This window comes from Dysidea avara, chromosome 1, assembly GCF_963678975.1.
Source record: "Dysidea avara chromosome 1, odDysAvar1.4, whole genome shotgun sequence".
Lineage (NCBI taxonomy): Eukaryota > Metazoa > Porifera > Demospongiae > Dictyoceratida > Dysideidae > Dysidea > Dysidea avara.
The window spans coordinates 31414898-31430604 of record NC_089272.1 but is presented as its reverse complement, the minus strand read 5'-3'; the positions used below and the strand labels follow the sequence as shown (position 1 = coordinate 31430604).

The 15707-nt window shown below is 37.8% G+C and overlaps 1 protein-coding gene across 1 annotated transcript in view; it reads left to right on the top strand.

Annotated features, from left to right (window-relative positions):
- LOC136261610 (sushi domain-containing protein 2-like) overlaps positions 1-15707 on the top strand; it is a 67185-nt gene that overhangs the window by 2139 nt on the left and 49339 nt on the right. The window lies entirely within an intron of this gene.

Genomic DNA, 15707 nt, shown 5'->3' with positions numbered 1-15707 from the left:
ATGGATTTTGGCCTCGATTAGAGAGCCGCCAGTGCCACCCTATGGACGAATGTAACTAAACAAGGATGCAGCATGACTTTAGAGAGGCAAAGCATCACGTTTGGTGGGCAAGATTTCTTTAACGCATTGTAAATTGGTCAACATTGGTAAAATTCGTGGATATCGGCATTTGGCGGTTTTTGAGGTCGCTTGAAGAGCTGCCAGACCAACCCTATGAGTGAAAGCTACTGGCTATGCGTCTAGTAAGTTTTTGAGAAATAAACTGGCACGTCTGGCTAGCAAAAGTTCCCATCAGTGAATAAAATCGGCATTTTTTGACGAATTTTTGACAGCCGTCGAGCTCAGCCAGATGGCAAACAATTTTGGAATTCGATGATATTTGGTGTGGTAGTAGTTAGACACATGCCAGACCAGTTTGACCTGGGAGGGTTACTTTGGCATCGCTACTGTGTGCTCCAGTGGCATCGAAACGTTTTTCGAGTCCGAAATTTCATTTTGGCGATGCTGCGGCTGGAAATTGCTCCAGACAATGCAGCCACTGATGGTTTTAGTTTAGAGTACAGTTAGTAAGAAAGGTTGAGAGCGCGTATTGTAGCTTTAAAAGACATTTCCTTGAAGATAAAGCAAAAAATCTCGTAATTTGTAAGCATATTCGCGGATTTGCACGACAAGACGTTAATGAAAAATAACGCCAATCTGGCATTTTCTATGTGGTACTTAGCCTAGCATTTGTGGGTGGTTTGGTAGTTGACTCTCGGAGGTCGAAATTTCACGTTGCGGACCCTAACTAATGACTCACGTCGTCTGAACCGGCTACGAGGCAGAAATGTAATCTCGTCCACCCAAAAAACTTAGCTATATACTATCAGTTTAGTTAATGAACTGAAAGAGGGCACGAGGGGTTAATTCCGCAATTTTTATTATTTGGCTAAACTCTATGCAATTCGGTTTTTATAGCTCTGGTGGATTAACTTTGGGTTTGACTGGGAAAGACGAACATATAATTATGGCTGATACAGCTCAGGGAGAGGAACTGCACAACTCTAGGTAATTACAAAATGTACGTACCTGCAAATGAAAATGTGTGTGTGTGTGAGTGCGTACGTGCGTGCGTGCGTACCTACCTATCTACCTATGTTTGTCCGTATGCACCCACGTGAGCAAAATCATTAAATGGTAATAGCAGCTTGCACGTAAGAAGTAAAAGCGAAATGAAGTCTGTATAAACTTCGGCACTGGTATTTTCTTCTCGGCGATCTGATAAATGGGTATGGCGACTCTTCATATACTTCGTAAACGGTCTTCTCTTTCGGTTTTATGGACGTTTAACACGTTTAAACAACGTTGAAGGCCTCTTAGGCTACCAGAGATAGTGTATCCTTCGAGTTGAAAGGGGGGTGTTACCCGTACTTACGCGAACGAAAATGAAGGGCAGCCTCGAGGCTTTGTCTAAACAATTCGCGTGAGAAAACACGATAGACACACTATAAAACAGCTGAGAAGATACATATGTACATAATTTGCTGTTTAAAGTGGTTTGTTATAGTTACGCTTCCTTAGCAGTGCATAGCAACGTAATTACCGAAATTCATGTACTGTAATTTAGCGTATTTCATTATTATTATTATTATTATTATTATTATTATGAAATACGCTAAATTACAGTATTTACAAATCTAATTGTCTAGCTGAATTAATAATAACAATAGAATGAATATAAACTACAATTATAATATACATGGTTGATTAATTGCCTATTGGTTACAATGAGATAGTATTAACTGCATAATACTAATAATAATAATAATTGTCCAGAGTTGTTGGGGCTCTTGGCTCTATTCTATCTGACTTAATATATTGCTTGTCAATTATTAACATATCTAGAAACACAGTAGCAATAATGCAGAAGTCTGTTCTTCTGAGTACAGCTCGGATTCTAAGAAGATATTTAAACATTTAAATTTTGTGTTTTGTATGTAGCTATTTATCCTAATGTTTCATGGTTTGAGCTTGGATTGTTGTACCTCCAAGTTATAACTTATAAATAATTAATGTACAGCGATACTACTTTTTTTTAATAATTTTTTTTTGCCACCACCCCCAGCACCAGATGGTAAAAGTGCTGGACAAAAAGACTGTAAACTCAAAAAAATCAATGAGATAGCAACACTTGGCCTTCCGAAATAGCAAGGTCAAGTGCTCCAATAGTCACAGGGCTGCCACGGTGTGACCTTGCTCCACGCAAGCAGGTCACTGCTGACCTGAGCAAAGAGAAGCTGGTGGAACATCTAATCCATGATACAACACTGCTGTAAGATTGGCCCCGTTGAGTAGATAGCATAGAAGCTAGACGCTTATAAGCAACAGCGATACTACTTAGCACACACACAAACGCGATTTCGTTAGACGATAGTAAACAGGAAAAATAAAAAAGGATTTTTCCATCCGTGCCTTCGTTATCGAATAAAGTTTTCCATATAACGCCCTTTCGCTAGGCCCAGTATCCGCTTTCACCATCTCCGTGACTCAGTCCTCTGTCCCCGTCCCGGTTTTACCCCTCTTGGTCTCCGTCCCGGTTTTACCCCACCTCCATAATTATCGCGCTTCTTAACGGGATTCTCTCAATGCCGGACACTGAAGTCCCCTTCCAGAACTTCTGGTGCTGCACTGATCACCTAATAATGTTTAAAATGATGACAAAAGATGGACCAAATGTTTGGCAGTAGCAGCAGTCGTTATTTCTGTGATTTCATAATGATGTAGTATTCCAGCAGTTCGCCAGAGCCCCACCTAGCTCAATTCGAAAATGAAAGATTTCGTGTTTTTTTTCTATTTTGCAACACGATAGTGCTGAAGGGTGATCTAATAAAGATTTGAAGCCACTGTGGAGCATGAGAAGCGAAATAAGTTTTGGACGACTTATCTGTCTCCAGCGATCTAGGCTCCGGTCTAGGAGCTTCGAACGACGCGTGGAGGGTGTCAATGAAATAATAATTGACAACCACTGGCACCCACTATCCAAGGACATCTTTTGTCATCGTTCCAGTCCGTCATTGATGGGTATTGTGGCTGTAGAAGCGTTAGAAATGATTATGATTACGACTTACGGGTAAAGGCATAGAAAATGGCTAGAAGGCACAATATAATTCTCAGATGTTGCAAAAAAATTTGACGCATTAACCGTCACCCAGATGGTGAGAAGTCTCAGATCCTTTTCATACTTACAGCATAGACAGACTATGCACCCAACCTTATCAAATACTGTGAAGAATATTTGGCTTTTCTTGTCTTGGCTGGCAGGGCAGCTTGAATTCGAAAGTTCGTGTTTCATTTTGTAATTTTTGAAAGAAAGCAGTCCTGTGGCGCGAATGCAGCAAGTCATTTACTTACTGCTGTGTGTAATATTTAGCTAAAATAGCGTTATTATTATTATTATTATTATTATCAAATTGTTTAAAGGGATACACAAAAGGCATGTGCCTGTACAAGGTGATACCCTTACATACAATCTTTACTGTTACAAAAATACAATTACAAAAAACAGAACAACATACACAATACAAGTACAGAATTAAACAATCACATTAAAATAAACTGTTTCAATCTGGATCTGAAATGGCTAAGTAGCGTTAGATAATATCTGGCTAAGTAGCAAGTTTCATTCGATCCTTTGTGTGGAGCATGAAATTTTAAAAGTAAATTTGCATCTCGTGAGATGTGAAGCGGGCAAAAATCGTGCCTCCGGTTTCACGTGGATCTACTGTAGCAATGGGATACTACAATGAACATTACACAATGGCAGGGGATCGATTTGTAAAAGTTGATTTTTCGGTTTGAGGACCCTAGCAGTGGTTACTATAATAGGCTTTATAGTGCAACAAACATTATTCTGTACAATTACAAGTTGAGTGTGGGAACAGATAGGAGTTGAACTAAAGGTAGCTGGTAACTTGTACCAGCACCTATTATACTAACAATTACTTACTTACTTACTACTACTACAACATTAAAAAACTACACTAATTTATAAGATTACAAGTGTTGTTTGAATGACATTAGTTAAGGGAACTGAAGTTGGGTGTACGAGGATGCTTGGACCAGATGAAACTGGGACAAACAAAATGGAAGGTCCTGGTGTGTGGATCGTGTGGAGTAAAATTGGTTGTAAAATGATTCCAAAGGAACTGCTTTAGGTATGTCTTGATAGTGATAAAATACTGAACAAAAAGTCAGTTCAATAAGGTGTACTGGCTATTGATCTGACAGTAAAACTTTGAAAAAAGGGTTACTAAAACAAAAAAAAAACACAAAACTCATTTGGAGCTTGAACCCTGAATCACCAGTTTGTTTAAAGATGGATGGTGATGTTTTTCCTGGAACTGCGCTGTCTGCCCAATATAATAATACACCTGACAAACATCTTGCAAGCTAAACATGTTTTTACTAAACATGTTTTTGTTTATGATATACACTGGCCAGTTAGCTCCAGCCTGTACTCGTCCAAGCCACTCGCTACCGCAATTTCCCCAATTGGTGAAAACCACGTCAACACGTGACCCTCCAAATACAGATGTTATTGCAACGAGTTATGGTCATAACAACCCAATTTAGTGTTTGTGTGTTAAATAACTAAGTTTGCCTTTGTAGTACCTGCTCCAAGTCTCCTCGCCCACCAAACTTCAGCAGTAATTAACAATTTTTTTTCTTGCTCTCTCAGTACTTATTATTATTAAATACACACGTAAGTTTTAAAATTATAGGATAGTTCAACTATATATATCAAATGTAAATATATGTAATAACTTTAGCCAGCTAACTTAATTTTTATACATTCAATTGTAAATGTAAGTTGTACGTATACTTTTTCTGGCTGTGGGCACCAGTTGCCCACAGACCTTTAATAAAAAGCAGTTAAAATAAAATAAATAAAAATAAAGACCACGTGAGTGCTCACTTTGTGCGACAGATCGCGCAATCGTAGTGACGATCGTATGTATAGGGCTATAGACATAAGAGTTGGAACGACGCATAAACATTCTTTCAGCAATCAGTTTAATCCTTGGGCACATTTGCAGGTGCGTATTTGTGAGACGCTGCGATCTTACAAGAATTCTCGCGGAATACGATAAAGATCGCCTTAGTTTGATGGTCAAAAATCTTAGATTTCCACCACATTCTGCAGAATGTGCACACAGGAATTTGGGTTTTTCACAAGTGCTAGCTACGTAGTGACCAGTCCTTTTAAAATTCTTGCAACCGTACTGCCAAGGTTTTTCAGTTCGCCAATTGACAACACAAATGGTGCCACTATCAAAAACTCACCAGTTATACTTATAGCTATTTACAAAGTGGATATTTAGAGGGCTGGTCGGTGCAAATTTTTTTTTATTTAGCTAGCTGGTAATTTGTTACATAATAACTAGAAATTTGTCCCTTCAGTTAAGGAACATGGTTGTAGGATTAGGAGCAGTGCCCCTAGGATTAGGAACAGCTCCCCTAGGATTATGAATATCGTTCTAGAAATAGGAACGGTGCTCTTAGGATTAGGATGACGCGCGACTAGCATTAGGGCTTGGTTTTTAGCTGTTAGGTTAGGATATGGGTTAGACTATAAGTTTATAGTAAATAATGCAAAAACAATGTGAGTATCCAGCAAGCATCAGTGGTATGGTGTATAGCTGTGTGGTTCGAATCCTGGTTGTGTCATTTTTTTTATTTCATATATTTTTTGTGTCATGATTTTTCTATGTTTTATTTTAAGGAAGTAGTTACTGATTCAGAACTGGAGGGTTTTTATTTGCAGATAGCACAAAATAGCTGACAAGTCACCCATCTAGCTACACGAGTATCAAACACACTAGCTGTATGTTAGGGTTGGTATGCCCCGAGTATTCGGCTTTAGAGTATGCGTCTAGTTGTTGCCCTGAGTATTCAACTTTAGGCTTTAGGACACCATCTAGTAGTTGCCCCAAGTATCAACTTTAGGCACGCGACAAGTAGTATTAGCGTTAGGGTTAGGGTTGGGTTCAGCTTTGGTTTCTTCTTCACCTTTTGGTTACGTTCTTCTTACTATATACAGCTTACTTATTAAGCCACATTTAAAAGATAGAAAAGTAGGGGGTGTGGGTAGCTAGCAGTGGTGGTACAGTGGTTAGAAAACTGGCAGTTACAACAAGTTTAATGTACATATAAACCAACCATATATATGGCTAAAGCCTAACTGAGATAACACCATCACAAAATTGCTACACTATCACCACATCAAACTCGCCTTTAAGGTAGCTGCTGATCCTATACTAGACTTGAATTTTAAAACTTATTTTATGTGTAGATAGCTATTGTAAGGAAATAGAGAAGAAACATTAATTATTCATAAATAAATTGTGGGTGGGGCTCCATAGTGCTGATACACTCAGCCAAAACTGCATTTCTACTACCTTTGGTTGTTATTTGTGTCACAGTGATTAAGCATAAGCTGCTAGTACTTTTTTCTACAAAGTCACAGGTATTAATAATGAAAGATCCTATGCATTAAAATGTCAATAAAAGTTTTTTGCAATATACTTTATCACATCATATTATATGGCATCTAATTCAGTCATTTATCGGTCATACTATTTAGTTAAACTGTCATCTACTTTTTGTTTGCTTTATTTATTAGCCACAAGTACAATTAAAGGTCCTGTACATCAAAAAAGCAAAATAACTAAATCGTACGACCAGTAATATTATTGTGGCACAAATTGTGGTCAAAAGTATTTTAAAAGCCTGATTTTTGACAATAACAATTATTTGTGTCACAATAATAAATTGTAAGTTGCTTTTTGTTTGCTTTTATTTATTAGCCACAAGTACAATGAAAGGTTCTGTGCATCAAAAAACAAACTTAACTAAAACCATATATACGACTGATAAATGATTTAACTAGATGCCATATAATATGACATGATTAATTAGTATATTGCAGAAACTTTTATTGACATTTTAATGCATAGGATCTTTCATTATACATACCTGTGGCTTTGTAGATAAAATACTAGCAGCTTATGATTCATCATTGTAACACAAATAACAACCAAAGGTAATAGAAATGCAGTTTTCGGCTGAGTGGATCAGCACTATGGAGCCCTACCCACAATTTATTTATGCATAACTAATACTTCTACTATATTTCCTACAATATGTGCACATAAAATAAGTTTTCAAAATTCAAGTAGAGTAGGGTCAGTAGCTACCTGGTCTGCTTTTGGTAGATGGTTTCTGGCAGCCTCTATATGCAGCTTAGCTAACCACACCAGACATCTGTACAGGTATCTAAACACCATGCAGGGATGTGCTGTAGCCTATAAGGTTCAAACAGTCTCGACAAACCAGCAGGGAACTGAATGTGTGATATGTCTGTTTTGTAAGATTTCAGCTTATTTACATCCTCTGACAGGCTGTTTTGTGGTCTAGTTTCTTCAATCAATATCCCCATCCATTTAGTAGGCTATCTTTAGTCCACCATCCCTTTTTGAAGATTCTTGATACAGCAACACTGTTGAAAAGCCTATCAATAATGGCAGGAACTCTACATGTTATCTTGAGCCCTTAAATTAAGACCATCTGGTGGTCCAGTAATTTGCCACATCTTCAGCGAAAATCCATGTATGTAGCAGCTTACAGTAATTTTAAACGAAGTGTATATTTTTATTTATTATTAGTGAAACTACCAGTCACGGTGAAAATATTTATTTAGCCAGTCATTTGTTGTCTAAACATTAGGAATTCGACCCTATAGTTAAGAAACATGGTTGTAAGATTGGGAACAGTGGCCTTGGGATTAGGAACAGCACTCCTAGGATTAGGAAAAGCACTCCTAGGATTAGGAACGGTGCTTCTAGGATTAGAAACAGTGCTCTTCGGATTAGGGAGATGTGCAACTAGGATTAGGGCAAGGTTTTTACCCATTAGGTTAGGGTTAGGTATGGGTTAGACTTAGGTATGGGTTAGACTATATATAGTATTTTATATTTGTAACATTTAAATAGTACAAAAACAAGAGGAGTATATTGCCAGCAAGGACTGGTGGTACATATCAACAGCGAATTTTAAAATATTACAAATACATTTTCTGTGAATCAATAGTGTGCTCGTACAGGTGATTTTCTGATATTCGAAAATCACCCATATTATCATGCTGTTAATTCGTCGATTCACAGAAAAACTTATTATTAATATTGTAACTCACTAACCCTGGCAGCTACGCACATGGATTTTTTGCTGAAGATGTCCGTAGCTCCCAGCCTCTCACTGCACCATTATTCATCAGATCAAAGATACCTGGTCACTTTGAAGTGTTTATACTCAGGCAGCCTCTGCAGGAAAAGATCAAGATACTGTAACACGTGACTGCAGTTTCATATTATGATATTTTCCTGCTGAGGATAAACACATTAATATTATCAAAGTGACCAGGTGTATTTGATCTGATGAGTAATGGTGAAGTGAGAGACTGGGAGCCTTAGCTACAGCCTATTTTTTTATTATTAGTAATAATTAGCCCTAAAGGGTAAATAATTCTTGGAAAAAAAGGAATAATGAAATAATGTCAGTGGATAGTGACAATATTTAAGAGTGTTGAGATTCAGTGCTAAAATATGCTTGGCAGGGTAAGTAATTTAGTGCACTTGTAATGCAGGTATCAACAGGGACGGATCCAGAGTTTTGGGAAAGGAGGTCAAAATGAAATGACACTACAGGGACACATGAGTGTAAAGGACACTAGCATGTGAAAGCATGCCAGCCTAGGGGGTCTGGGGGCATGCTCCTCAGGAAATTTTTGAAAATTATACCCTCTGAGATGGAATCTGAGAGTGATTTCAGCATGACAATTTATATTCGACTGTTGTATGAATGCTCTAGAGGTGAATGCTCTATTAGGGTACCTGGACCTTATGCCTCAGTTTTGATGTTATATAGTCAATTGTTGATGGGCCAGGACATCCTGCTGAACTATTTTATATAGCCTATAAAGCAACTCTGCACAGTACACACCTATGTGCACTTAAATACAATGGTGTGGTCGCTATACAGGATGTTAGAATGCTCTCAATGCAGCTCCCTTGAAAGTGCTAAATTGTGAAAGGTCTATGCATAAATTTTAACAGATTTTTTGTATACACCTACATAGATATTAATTTTAGGGAAAATTTTTGTTTGGGTATGCAATGGCACTTAAGTATATTTGTACAGTTAGCAGTGTAACATATTTAATTGTGGGTTTTAATTAGCACAAGTACGCAGAAAAATTTGGAATTTTCAACTAGAGTAGGGACCATAGCACATCGATAAAAAGTACTGAAACAAGCTGGAGTAGTGCACGATATTAAGTCACAGTAAAACAATAAGAAGTGTTATATCTCTACTGTGCATTTTCCATTATGATATCTTGAGCACAGTAGGGATATAACACTTCTTATTGTTTTACTGTGATTTAATATCATGCACTACTCCAGCTTGTTTCGGTGCTTTTTATCAATGTGCTATGGTCCCCACTCTAGTTGAAATTTTCTGTGTACTTGTTTGCTAACTTTTTTGTAAATAATTATTATGACTGGTGAACCCACGCATACTGCATCTGAAATGGCGCTGCACGCCCCAGCTGTATCAATTATCATCTGAAAAGTGAAGTATCCATTATGCTTCGTTGTCAGCTATGTTCAACCCATTACTCAGCAGTATGAATCAAGAACTGGTCGAAAACACCTCTGCAATCAAAATAGCCACTACAAAAATACGGATGATTTCCGTTTCAAAGGGAAGCCATTGCGTGCTATGCATACCACCAAATCGACACTTTTAATTGTCAGCAAAGATGAATGGACACAGAGGAGGACACTGGTAAGTCCATGAAGAATGCATTGTACATACTGCAGTATGCCAAAAGGCACCTCTCAGGCTGAAGCAACGTTGAACAGTGAAACAATCAAGCCCGTAGCCTTAGCCATTATCTAGTTGCATTTGTCTGAAGGAATCAGGCAGTCAGTCAGTAGAAAATTCTGTTAAATAAATTATTTTTAAAATTCCATAGCAACTTGTTGAAAGTATTTTGGGTTTATCTGAAAGCTTGTATTGGCTTAGTTTTACCTACCAATACCGCCTCATCGTCATCAGGGAAAATTGAGGCTGATTTTTGGGTAATGTTATTTTGTGGGCCACGCCTACTCCTTTGAGGTCCCTACTACACAGTACTATCATTCTGTATGATGTAGGCTGGCCATTGGGAGACTTGGGTGTATATATGGCATTTATATGATAGAGATATTTGCAGCTAAAATTAGAAAGATAAAACATCACTGGATGAGATTTTCATGACATAGACAGCACAATTAACATGACATACAAAAAACTTTTGGAAGGGGTCAAGAGCCCCCCTTGACCCACAAATCCGCCACTGGGCATCAATGCTGCTCTAGTACATATGCACTGACCTATATTGCGGCAGGCTAATTAATAGAGTACTAATCTACACCTGTAAACGTCTCTCTGGTGTGAGGCTAACAAAGTTACATTGAACCAAAAACAGTCATTTTGTAAGAACCATTGGAAATTTGCTCTCCATTTGCTGACCACCTCAAAAGGTAGATTCTGCTTTCTCAGCAGATCAGTGTTTTCAATACTTTAAATCTGTAACTACTAAACTAGCTGGATAAGGTGGCTTCCCTGACTGGATTCAAGAGGTGTGATCTAATCATGACTTTCAATTTGATATGTCCCCAATCCATCCCTAAAGTGCTCTGAAGAAGTGTTCCTCATCGTCGATTCCTGGGAATATTAACATTACTTACTTCCATCTGAAGAAGCTACCTAGTTGTCATTATTTTATTTTTGGCCACCGTATACTCCATGATACTGTTACACTCCCACACTACTCCCCAGTGTTGGTGCCAAGGGAAAACTATAGCTATTACCAAGAGTTCATAATAGAGAGCTCTTGCTATTACTGGGGATCCAACATCTCCCAAAAATTTCCATCCCATCACACTGACCTCAGTCTTTTAGAAACTCTTTCATCAAAATTAATATTGTCTCTTTGTTTAGAGAAATTTGTTTTAAACAACAAAGTGTTAGACCCCTCACTTTAAAAGGGTTTTCTCTATGGAGTGAATGGCACAATGGAACATATATTCAGTACTTATTCACTGTTGGACAATGCCAGAGTTACTAAGGATCCCACTGTTATGTCATTTCTTGACCTGAAGAATGCTTTTGGGTCAGTAAGTATGTCATTAAAACCTCTTTGATATTTTACAGTACATCAAGTTACCTTCTCCCATTATTTATACATTACCAGCTGTACATGTTATTCAAAACTGTCAGCATATGTGTCCACTAAGATCTGGGACCACTACAATATTTTCTATATGCCAAGGAGCTTTGCAGGGTGATACCTTATCACCTTTATTTTTCAGCTTAGCCATTATTAGCTTATCTCAGAGTATTGTGGCTACTCTTCTCAACTACAGGTTGCTAACTCCATTGGGCTGCCTCCTGTAGAGGTTCCATTCTGTCCCAATCCTCCATGAGATCCCTAATACAGTGGAACCTCAGTTATCTGGACCCCACATATCCAGATTCTCGGTTAACCGAACTACAGAAATGGGACTACTCTATTAGAGTAATGACTGTTCTATTAGGGCAATTGATAATACTTATCGTTATTTATAAACAGTTTCAGAGATATGAACTTTTCAGACTTATGAACCACCCCTGGTCCCAAGGGATTCGGATAACTAAAGTTTTACTGTAGTACTGTATGATAATAAATCAGTTAAACTGTAAAAAAAAGGTGCAGCCCTCAAAAGCCTGGATGAAAAAGTTGTAAAAATCAAGGATGGTGATTAAGAAATGGCTACAATGATGTTAATATCAATCTAATCCAAAACAGCCAAGCTGTAAAAAAAGTGTGCGGCCCTCAAAAAGGCTATGGTGAAAAAAGATGTGAAGTCCAAGGTGGCGGCCAACAAATGGCTATGATGGTAGGTTAATGGTAAAAAATTTAATAACGACAATTCAGGTGAATTTTTGTGCCGCTTGGTCTTGGCACAAAATTCACCTGAATTGTCATTATTAAAATTTTTACCATTAACCTACCATCATAGCCATTTCTTGGCCGCCACCTTGGATTTCACATCTTTTTTCACCATAGCCTTTTTGAGGGCTGCACACTTTTTTTACAGCTTGGCTGTTTTGGATTAGATTTCATTTCTTTTTGTATTTGTATACCCCAAAGCCGGCCTATGGCCAGCTTTGGGACTTTTTTTCTTTACCACAGGAAGAAGAAAAGATGAAGTAGATGTACTTTAAATATTTTATCAGTAAATGTACATTTTATATATATAATTAATACATATATTGATTACAGAAATCTCCATGGTGGTTTCTTTGTAACTGAACACTCTACAAGGTAATTTCTTCTGATCTCTCTACAGGGAGATTTGTTTGTAGCTGAACTATCTACAAGGTAACTTCTTCTAGCTGATCTCTCTACAGGGTGATTTGTTCGTAGCTGAATTCTGTACAGGTGATTTGTTTGCAGCTGAGCTCTTTACAAAATGGTTTCTTTGTAGCTGAACTCTCTACAAGGTAACTTCTTCTAGCTGATGTCTTTACAGGGTCACTAGTTTGTAGCTGAATTCTCTACATGGTGGTTTCTTTGTAACTGAACTCTCTACTAGGTAACTTCTTCTAGCTGATCTTTCTACAGGGTGATTTGTTTGTAGCTGAATTCTGTACATGATGGTTTCTTTGTAGCTGAACTCTCTGCAAGGTAACTTCTAGCTGATCTCTCTACAGGGAGATTTGTTTGTAGCTGAACTCTCTACATGATGGTTTCTTTGTAGCTGAACTCTCTGCAAGGTAACTTCTTCTATTGATCTCTCTACAGGGCGATTTGTTTGTAGCTGAACTCTCTACATGGTGATTTCTTTGTAGCTGAAATCTACAAGGTGATTTCTTCTAGCTGAACTATCTCTTTCCATATAGTTGCATAAACTCCCCACAAGGTAACTTCTTCTAGCTGATCTCTCTACAGGGTGACTTGTGTGTAGCTAATCTCTGTACAGGTTTCTTGTTTCTAGCTGATCTCTTGAATTCTCTTCAGGGTGACTGCTCTATTAGGATGACTGCTCTATTAGAGTATCTCGATCTCGCACTTGCTGCACCAAGTTGGATTTCGTGTTATAACTCCTTGGCTTTAAGTCCGATTCTTCTACACCATTGAAGAGCCTTTCTAAGATGATTACTCCATCTGTACAGTGATTTTCAAAGCATTACCCCAAGCGGTTTATCTGGTAGGCGTGGCAAGCAGTCGTTTTTTATTAGCTAATCTCGATTGCGTAATTGTTACACACTGTTGGTTTTTTCGTTGTATCTTCCTGGTTTTTAGCTCGATTTCTTTCAAACCACAAAAGGTTTTAGGTTCAATAGTTAACCTATTCACCCACCGATTTTCCGCTTCTTCCCATACGCGGTTTAACCTGTAGGCGTGACAACATATTGGTGTTATTTTTGTGAATAATCGCTCATAACTCTTTGCCTGTTTATCGTATTCCAGCCAAAGTTGGTACCGAGATGCGCCTTTATACGAGAAGCACCTTTATACCCCCCCCCCCCCCCCCCCCCCCCTTCTATGTACCAAATTTCAAGGCAATCGGATATGGCGTTCGCGTTTTATAGCAGTTTTTGTAAGTGTGCGACAAGAGGAAGAAAAATAAGAAGAAAAAAAAGGAAGAAACTAAGCCAATTTTTGAAGTCGCATATCTCGGGAACGCGTGAAGCGATTTCGCTCAAATTTGGAATGTGTAGTGCTGAAGTTGGAGGGCATGTCCACAGCAAAAATCGTCTTGTTTCATCGAGGAATCACAGAGCTACGGAGGTGCGAAAATTGCGTTTTCTTTCTTTCTGTCGATATACACACGGGTGTTACGCGCCGGCTTCTTGGGCCGCACGACACACTACCCTGTGTCTTGATCAAATCAAGGGTGGCTCCAGGAATTTTGGTAACAGGTTTCCAAATTTTTTTTTGCTTACACACTTAAATCTAGGGGTCTGGGGCATGTTCTGGCACCAGGAAATTTTTAAAAATTATGTATTCTAAGATTGAATCTGATAACAAATTTCACAAAAAAATTTAAGGCTGACATTTTAAATAGGAGTTAATTGATATAGGCTGTTTATGCTTGCTTCTGTTTGCATATTGTATGTAGCTATATAATATGAGGAAGAGTTAAGAGAGTATGGGGGGATTTCAGGTATTAAATACTCTGAGGTATTATTGTAGAAGTTCTATTATTCTACTGTGTTGGCACAGTTAAACTCTGAAAAATACAAAATGTGCTATTGGTACTGTGGTTGACTGCTCTATTAGGAATTTTGATCTGAACCTTTGATACCTTTACAAATCTGATTCAATTTTAATTATCTGAACATACTTTACAGGTTTCTGGAAACTTTAGAAACCCCATGGATCCACCACTGCAGTTGAAATAATGGCCAAGGGTGCATTATAACTAACAACTTGTAGGCATTGTTTATATCTAATACTATGGTTTAACTTTGTAGCTACTTTGGAAACATTCCTTACAGTTTATCTCTTAAGCAGTACACTCAAATAGTAAGGTTTAAGAGTTAAACAGTATTATGGAGATGTTTTTGGTCAGTGTCCAGTTTTATCATTGAACGTTAATTTTGTCAGGTAGCTAACTATACCTTGCACAGTACTGCAATTCATATTAGTGCCTACAGAGGCTGCAATATCTATGGTACTACAGCCCAAAATTGCCTCAAATAGTATCTCAAAATGTACAGTCTCAAATTTTCCTCGGTGCATGTCTTCAGATTCCCTGGACTGAGCTTTACCACTTTCACTGTTACTCTGATGCTCCTGGATGCATTGGGGTGGATACTGTGGACTTGGTTTAACAACACCTCGTGCATCTGCATCTTTTTAATCTTCTGATTCACAGACTTCTAGTCTAGTTATTGTAAAAGCCAACAAAGGGGTGAATGCATTTGAACTGGATAGTCTTTAATTTATGCTGCTTAATATTATAGCCAGTATAGAGTAGATACTGCTGGCTGAAGTTAAGTGCTTGCAAAATAAACAGTCAAATGTTCATGTGTCATCTGAAAATAGCTGCTGCTCTGTACATAATAGATTTTTGGAAGGTATTAATAAATATTGAGCTTCTCCAATATACTTGAAAAATTCTTAGGGATAATCTGTAAAGTCCCAACAATAAAAGTAATAGAAGTTATATAACAAGTGCTTAATAAAATGTTATGAATGCAGAGTACAGGCACTTAACAAACGTTTACACCTTACGAATGTAATAATCTACAGAATTGAGACTTAGACCATTGCTTTTGCCATGAACAGGCAAATCCATTGCACCATAAGTTGTTCCCCACATCATCTTTCTTCACCACAGATAAAGAAAAAATCAGTGTCGGCCACTTAGTACTATCTCTTTGATGTTATGTAAATGAATACTCATATGTTATGTCTCTAGTATTATAGCAACAAAGCAAATATTTTCTTGAGTCTGAACAGATAAGATATATTTTCTCCATAAAAAACAATGCATTAAAAGAATTTACTGTACTATACATAACAATACACAAGTACAGTGTAGTTTTTCCATTATATTCATTGCTTTTATATT